Source organism: Apium graveolens, chromosome 1, assembly GCF_009905375.1.
Source record: "Apium graveolens cultivar Ventura chromosome 1, ASM990537v1, whole genome shotgun sequence".
In the NCBI taxonomy this organism is placed as follows: Eukaryota; Viridiplantae; Streptophyta; class Magnoliopsida; order Apiales; family Apiaceae; genus Apium; species Apium graveolens.
Genome location: NC_133647.1, coordinates 203,532,794 through 203,540,771, shown reverse-complemented (window position 1 = coordinate 203,540,771; position 7,978 = coordinate 203,532,794). Strand labels below are relative to the sequence as shown.

Below are 7,978 nucleotides of genomic sequence, written 5' to 3'. Positions count from 1 at the left end.
CAAATAATAAAAATAAAAGTAAGATACGTGTAAAAATAATATCAATAATAGATTTTATTGTTCAAATGCTTGTATGAAGTACATGATTTAAGAGTTGGATTTAGAGGTTAGAGTGTTAATGTATAGCATTAATAATTTTGTAAAACTTAAAGGATGCTAAGTATGTTAGGTTTAAAGGATATATGCGAAAATCGTCCAATTATAAACACATCATCTTAAAATAATAAGATGTCACATATCGATAAGTATAATGACTTATCGATATATTGAGTTCTCTACATGTGTCTTTGACTTGTCGAGGTCTCCAGTTTTCTATATGTAGAATGACTTGTCGATAGGCTTTTGACTTGTCGATATCTCTAGTTCTCTTCATGAAGATTTTCCTTGTCAATATCTCTAGATCTCTACATGAAAAAATGATTTGTCGATATCTCCAGTTCAGTACATAGACTTTTTGACTTGTCGATATATGAGATCTCTACATGCATTTTGACTTATCGATATCTCTTGGGACTTCTCTTTAGGTCATTTTGGACTTCTCGATATCTCTTGATCCGTGACTTGTCGATATTTGACTTGAAACAATTTTCCCAGAACAACATTATTCAAATTCAAGCTGCTACACTTATCTCTAAGGCATGATCATGATTTGATCTTTTTCCAGAGATTATTCCAGTCTAATCTACTTAACATTTTTACAGACTCAAGAAGTACAATTACAGAATACCAATGTAGATTATCATACAACTTATCCTTAGGGTTGTCAATATGATTAAATCTTGTGGACAGCCTGTTGTTGCCCGAGTTGGTTTGATTTGGGCTAGTAGACTTTTACTTACTTTAGACTTTTACTAACTTCAATGTTATCTAAGCTCTACTACTCATGAACAGATTACATCTTGAACAATACAAATTTAATGAAAAATACAACAAAAACTATGAACTCTATGTATATAGATATACATGTATATGTTAGATCTCAAAATAAAGAATTTTCAATGACTGTAAGGTTGTATTTTTCAGATGGTATGGTGTATATTTCGTGGATAAATCTTAAAAGAAAGTACACTCAAAAATATTTACAGGCTAAGTTAATGTTCGAACATATTCACAAGATTTAAGATCTTGACTCAGTCTCACACCTAATTTGTTATAATTTGAATGTAATATAATCTTAAAGTACGTTAATCAAAGATAAGATAGACTGACCACCAATATAGAAACGTATATCTTCAGTTTAAAATAAATCAAAATACACTAATTATAATTTATCTAAATATGTAGTACACATATATATGATTTATATAAGTGTATCTCGTTTCAACATATAAAAAAAATTAATTATATGTATAATTTTTTTTTATAAAAAATATATATATTAAAAATGTATGAGACATAGTTTTCAAATTAAATATTATTTAATAAATGAGGGAATGATCAGTTTATATACTATTCTTAACTTTATCTGACATTCAATTGTTCAAAACTAACTCTATAAATATTTTAGTAATCATGTTTAAAGTGAAATAAATTGTCGCTATTTACAACTGTGTATGATAAAAAACTTAAGTAACAGGGTGTAGTGATAAGGTGATGTGTTTGTGAATGTAAAGATTCGGGTCCAATTCCGCCCAACAACCTCTTTTATATAAATTCAAAGTACAGGGGTAAATTAATCATTTTAATGAGACTTTTTAATCTCATGAATATTATCAGCATTTTCTCTTATTATATATAGAAGAGAAGTGTTACAACTTATAACATACTTGTAAAAATGTTTGATTAGAGTATCAAAATAAATATAATATATTTTTAAGTTGAAATATTACTTTAAATTACAAGAATTTGAAGTAAATTACAAACTGAATAAATAAGATACACGATTATATACGAATCTTTTACATAATGAAATTTAACAAATTAAAAAGAAGTAAAATAGTAATTATATAAATATTAAAAAGTAAAATAGTATATGTATAAGTTTTTTTAAAAATAATATTAAAGATGTAAATATAGGAATTATAAAAAATATAAATACAGATAAGTAATAAACTTTTTTTCTAAAATATTTATTAGGATTTTATTTACTAAAATAATAAAGTATTTCCCTCAAATTGGAGAATAATTGGACTCCGGCGGGTGATTTTTGGGTCAAAACAGCCGCCCAAAATTTCATACAATTTGAAAATTTGGTGTAGAAACACGCTGCTCCATCTCCTTGTCCAATACACATTTTATGAGTACACACTTCGTAATTATCTCTCTCACTTTCTCTCACCATTTCTCACTCTCTCACTAATCTCTTTGGTCTCTCTGTCTTATCTCTTAGTGGCCACTATTACCAATCTCTGCTATACAATTAGGGATTTACTTTCATAATTAGGGTTCAATTGAATTGGGGTTTCTTCAATTAGGCCTTGGTTTTTCAATTAGGGCTTGGTTTTTCAATTAGGGATTAACCTTCACTTATGTCTCTCTCTATCTCTCTCTCTGATTTTACCTTTTTCGTTTGGGTTTGCAATTACTGCTTATATTTTTGATTTTGTAATTGCAGATACGGCCCTTATGTTTGTGCCGATTGAAACTTTGTGTGTTAATGGCTAGTAGTAGAGAAATCGATCCTTTGTTGAAGGATTTGACTGAGAAGAATCATAGTTTTTGGCGTCCTAAATCCCATAACACTGGTGACGTCTCTGTAATGTCGTGTCGTTAGTACGGAGCAGACTTGCTACTTGGGAACAATCTTTTGTTCAAGAAACGTTGACTAGGCAGGTGAATCTGTTAATTTGTTTCTTGTTCGTATTTGGTAGATACTATTGGAAATCAAAGAAATTTTGGTGATGTGGAACTTCTATTGGAATTTGTTTTACTGTGTGACATTTGTGATTGAGATTTAATGGTGTTTTTTGTGGTTTTGCAGGAAGCGGAGAAATATGGAAGATGAGATAGATATGTTACATAAGAGCGTGGATGAGAAAAATGTTCAGCTTCAGGCAACAGCCTCTACTGCTGAGAAGGTAAAAAGTAGACGAATTATTACAAGTGTATGAATGGTTATATCAGAGATCTTGATTTCTTATAGAACCGAGTTATGTAATTAGGCCTCTTTAGCTTATATACATTAACATAATCTACTCAAAGTTCTGTTCATCTGAATTTAGTGTGTTGGATATCTGAATTTATTATATGGTATGTCTGATATTAGTTTCTGACTTTTTGGGATATTGGTGTTTTTTTGTGTGAGAAATCATGTCCATTAATGTCACCCTGATATATTTCCCTTTCCATGGTTTCTCTCTCTAAATGTTGCACTATGTCTTTGCCTTAAAGTATGTACTCTGAAGTTACTGTTAATGTTGAAAGAAACTAAAAACTAGCCCCCGGATTACTTGTGGTTTATTCCTGGTAAGAATTCAATTACTATTTCTAGAAAACATAGTGAACTCATTAATTAATTTAGCTTATTAGTTAAAGTAACATTCGGCGCAAGCCTCAGAGTATATCAACCAAATTTTATGTTTTGTGTATCACTCTGAATAAGAGACTCCAGGACTGGTAATATTATTGTAAGTAGTTGAAGCCAGAAAGGTACTTCATTAGGATAACCTGTTGAAGTTGCAGGGGTATGTACCTGCATATGTCTTAATTGTTCAATTTGGAGATGGTCCACCATGCTGTAATTTTCATGATACATCATTAGGTTATTGTGCTTTACCAACCGATGGTCAATATCATATGGGATATTGAAAATTAGGTTAAGTATTTTTATAATAAGCCTTGTATTTTCCTTTTGTCATAAGTTGGGACAAAGGTTGTTGGTGTTTCCAGAAAGACAAATACAACCACACATGAAGTTTTAGGAGTGATGACCAAATGAGACACTCAAATTGTATGTACCTATTGTTGAAGTGTCGTCTTAAAATTTTTATTTCAATTATCACTGCCAAACCTACATGTACATCTAATGATTATAGTTATGTTGGCCAAATTAGAATTTTGTTAGGTACTTATCTCTGGTATCCCTCTTCGACTTACTTGATGTCTCTGGAGCTGTGTTTCATGCGTAAGAAGTGTGTCAGGCAATTGAAATTTTTGTTTCTAGTGGGAAGTAATGGTTCAATTTGGATTTTTGTTTTAGAACGAGTTGTGAATGTATTAAAGGGATTGTATACTTTTATTAGGCTCTTATAGGACTGCTCAGTATGATTATTATAATTTTTCTTGATTTTATGTACAGTGTTTGTTTGAAACCCCAGGGCTTATATTAAAAAGATGAGGATACCGATCCAAAGACATAAAAGTTTGGGTAGAATGTGCGTGGAGTGAAAATGGTCTTTATGATATTCTAATAGTTATTTTTGATGTTCATAGGCACCTTAACAGGTTAGTATTGGTTTGTTTATTTGGTATATTTTTTATGATTAATCGTATACTTCGATTGCTAACTGATATGTAGGAGAAGAAATTTTATAGAAGCAGGTTAAGTATTTTCACAATAAGCCTTGTAAATATTATAGGAAATCCCAAATGATATTGACCATGGGTTGGTAAAGAAGGAGAAGATGAAATATTATACGATACACAAGACCTCTGTTCACTCTCTCATCACCAGTTTAATTAATCCACACTCATGATCTTAATTAAAATCAATATTTAATTCATTAATTTACTATACCTGATATTAATTTAATCTACCAGAGAATTTACGCTTTCACTGCCTGTTTGCTCACTACTTTATTCCTCATGCTTTTGGTGTGACCTTTTAAATTAACTCTATTTGACCCTCATGTTTATGTTTATATATTTTACTTGCATTGTGATGACAAGTTGTATTGTTGTATAAAATATAGAGTTTTTATTGCCGATTATGTTAATTCAATGTTTGTGTAAGGAAATTTGGTTATAATATAATCGAGTACAGAGCCTAATATCGGAGGTCTCGAGTTTAAACCTAATGTTATTGTAAAATAGTATTCTGATTTACGATAATAAATTCTCAAACCTTAAAATGTGTTTTCAAATAAAGGGCGTATTAGAGATATGTATGATCCAATTGAGCCTATCTACTATTACTTTGGGTACGGTAGAGTTGATAGCTTTATGATGTAAAATTGGAGCTTTATTTAGATTATGCTTGGTTCATATTGTTTACATCAATGTGCTATATATGCCTTCTTTGGACTATTCACCCTAATCTAATTTTTAACATTTGATGTCTTTTTTGCAGTCATTCATTGTGTTTTCCAATCCGATCAAATTTGCTTTGCTGTTAACATTTGGCAACTTGATGGCTATTGGAAGGTGTTGGAAGTTGTGCTTCAGTGCTGCTTTTATGTTTTAAGTGTTGGTACATTCTTGTTTAAAGATAATTTGTGGTGTTATTTTTGTAAATTATCTGGTATGACACGTATGTAGAATGATTGTGGTTCCCTTGACATCCAACTATAACCAGAGACATGTAAATATAATGGAATTTTGTATCCTCTTAATCTATGTATGTATATTTTATATAATCTTATATTTGACTAAAACTAGTTACATTTGGCATTTTGCTTGTTAAATTTGACTTAAATCACTCGATTTTATAATTTGACCAGAAATTGAAAATATAATAATTTACCTACTAATTTTGACCAATGAATGTCATATTTATAAATTTGACCTACAAAAATCAGGGTAATATTTATAAATGTGATTCGAAAATGAATTGGTCAAATTTATAAAATTGAGTGCGAGCCACTCGGTCAAATGTATAATTTTGACATATTTGACCGTAGTTGGTCATGTTTATGTATAAAGAGCGGGAAATTCAATTTTTTTAAAATTTTGAAGTCAAGAGTGAAAAAATATAAATGACTACCGTCGGTCAATTTTAGACGGTCAAATTTAGTTAGTCAAATTTGAGCGGTCATATTTAGTCGGTCAAATTTAATTAAATTTGACCGATTTCGCTAAATTTGACCAGCCTAAAAAAGACCGACACATTTCGGTCATATTTAACTAAATATGACCGCCAGCAGTCAATTTTAGTTAAATATGACTGAAAAATTTCGGTCAAATTTAGCTGTTTTTCTTGTAGTGGCTAGTAACCCTGGCTCCATGTACCTGGGCCCAGCTGCAGATTCACAAATTCCAGGGAGCCATCAGCTACTCTTGACTCCGCGGCTAGGACAAGGGGCCTCAAATCCAAATTCGTTTACTAGTTTGCTATCAGGACAATCCATAGGATCTGCTTTTAATAGCTATGGGAGAGCTCTGGGAGATAGAATGAGCAGTGTTGGAGTATATGGAGGTGGTCGCACCTTGGAAGAAATGTACAAGAATTGGAATGTGGGTGGTGGGAGTTATGGAAGTGGTGGAGGATATGGCGGTGGCATGGAACCTTTAATTGATCAGATGAATGCTCCACGTGGAGGAATGATGTCCGATGTGAAAAATGCTGGTGGAATGTTGGTTGGTCCTGAAGTAAATAACAATGTTTTGGGGGATCCACAGATGAATGTTGAGAGTGAATATCGTAATAGGCTTACCAGGGATTTTCTTGGCTTGGGAACTGGGATGAACAGCGTGAGTGGAGGTGGAATGGGGGGTGATGATCACAGTGGTAATGGGACGACCAACTCGTGGGACAGGGAAGCTACCACATCAGCTGAGGCCAGGCCTTTCATTCATCACCGTAGCCCTGGGTTTTCAAGCCATCCATGCTTCAGGTCAGGCCCCTGTCTCCCTTTCTATCTCAATTCTTATATGCTCTGTGCTGTTTTTATAGCAATATGTACGCTATGTTGCATGACCGTATAAATCTACATAAAATAAGGTCTATATGTAGCCAAAAGGGGAAAAATATGGCAGATTATTTTACCATACATATACCAACTTTCACATTTTTTTTTTGAAAAAGAAGGAGCTAGTGTTATTATTTTCTTGTTTAAATATATATCCACTAACACATTAGTAAATTGCTGCTGATGAAAATAGTCACCTCTCTTTTTAATTACTTTTTATCATAATAAAAAATTATTACTATACATTGTAAGTAGCTAGTCTAGGGTAATGTGAATGTAAAATTTTATAGAACAAAAAAATAATTGCATTACTATTTATTTTCCATGTGCAATCAAATATACTTAGTATTTTGTACAAATATTTGCTCTATATATGTTTAAAGTGGCTAACTATTAGCTTTTTGTGCAGGAGATCTTAGCTAGTTGGTGATCAAGGCAGGTGTATGGAGTTGATTTCCCTGACAGAACATCCATAAACTTATCAAGTTAATCATTAATCTTCTATCAAATAATTGTGTTTTGGGATATTTTCTTCTTCTTTATTTCTAATATTCTCTAATTTGAAATGAAAAATGGTTAGTTTAAATCAAAGGCTAATTTTATATTTTTTTTCAGTTTGTTCACAAAGTTGCATTTATGCTTTGAAAGTTGATTTGAATCTTTATTGATCTCAACTTTATATATAAACTTTGTTTTGAAAGTTGCATTTATGCTTTGAAATTTAACAATTAAGCCTCTTTCCTTATTAAATTTACAATAAACACTTGTACAATTAAGAACATATATATACACACTTAACTTAAATAAAGTTTCATTTAAAAGTTATTTTTATCATATAAATTTTGGTTGTATATTAAATTCATAATATTCCACGTCTAGTTTGTTTAATTACATATTTTTTTTGACAAACAAAATAGAATGTATTCAATAAAATACGGGAACATAGTCCGAACAAACCTCCAATTGATAATAATGGGAAATAAATAAACTAACTAAACAAATAGTCATCTTATTTTCACATTGCTTAACAAATAAAATAATATTTTTTGAAATAAAAAGATTATAATAACTTTCTCACCAATTCAGCGAACACAACCGTTAAGATAACCTTCACATTAATGGCCCAATATTCAGAATTTTTAGTTACATCAACTAAAATCGGAGGAAAAAATACCCCAAACTATTAATAATCT

General features: G+C 31.0%; 1 long non-coding RNA gene across 2 annotated transcripts; it reads left to right on the top strand.

Moving 5' to 3' along the window:
* Window positions 1-2,244: 2,244 nt before the first annotated feature.
* Window positions 2,245-5,346, top strand: LOC141679174 (uncharacterized). 2 transcript variants are annotated; one of them, XR_012558068.1, is made up of 3 exons: window positions 2,245-2,772; window positions 2,921-3,017; window positions 5,228-5,346. It is a non-coding gene; the product is annotated as an uncharacterized LOC141679174 (long non-coding RNA). The 2 variants fall into 2 exon arrangements; XR_012558067.1 differs by having other exon boundaries at window positions 2,248-2,772; window positions 2,925-3,017.
* The last annotated feature ends 2,632 nt before the right edge of the window (window positions 5,347-7,978 follow it).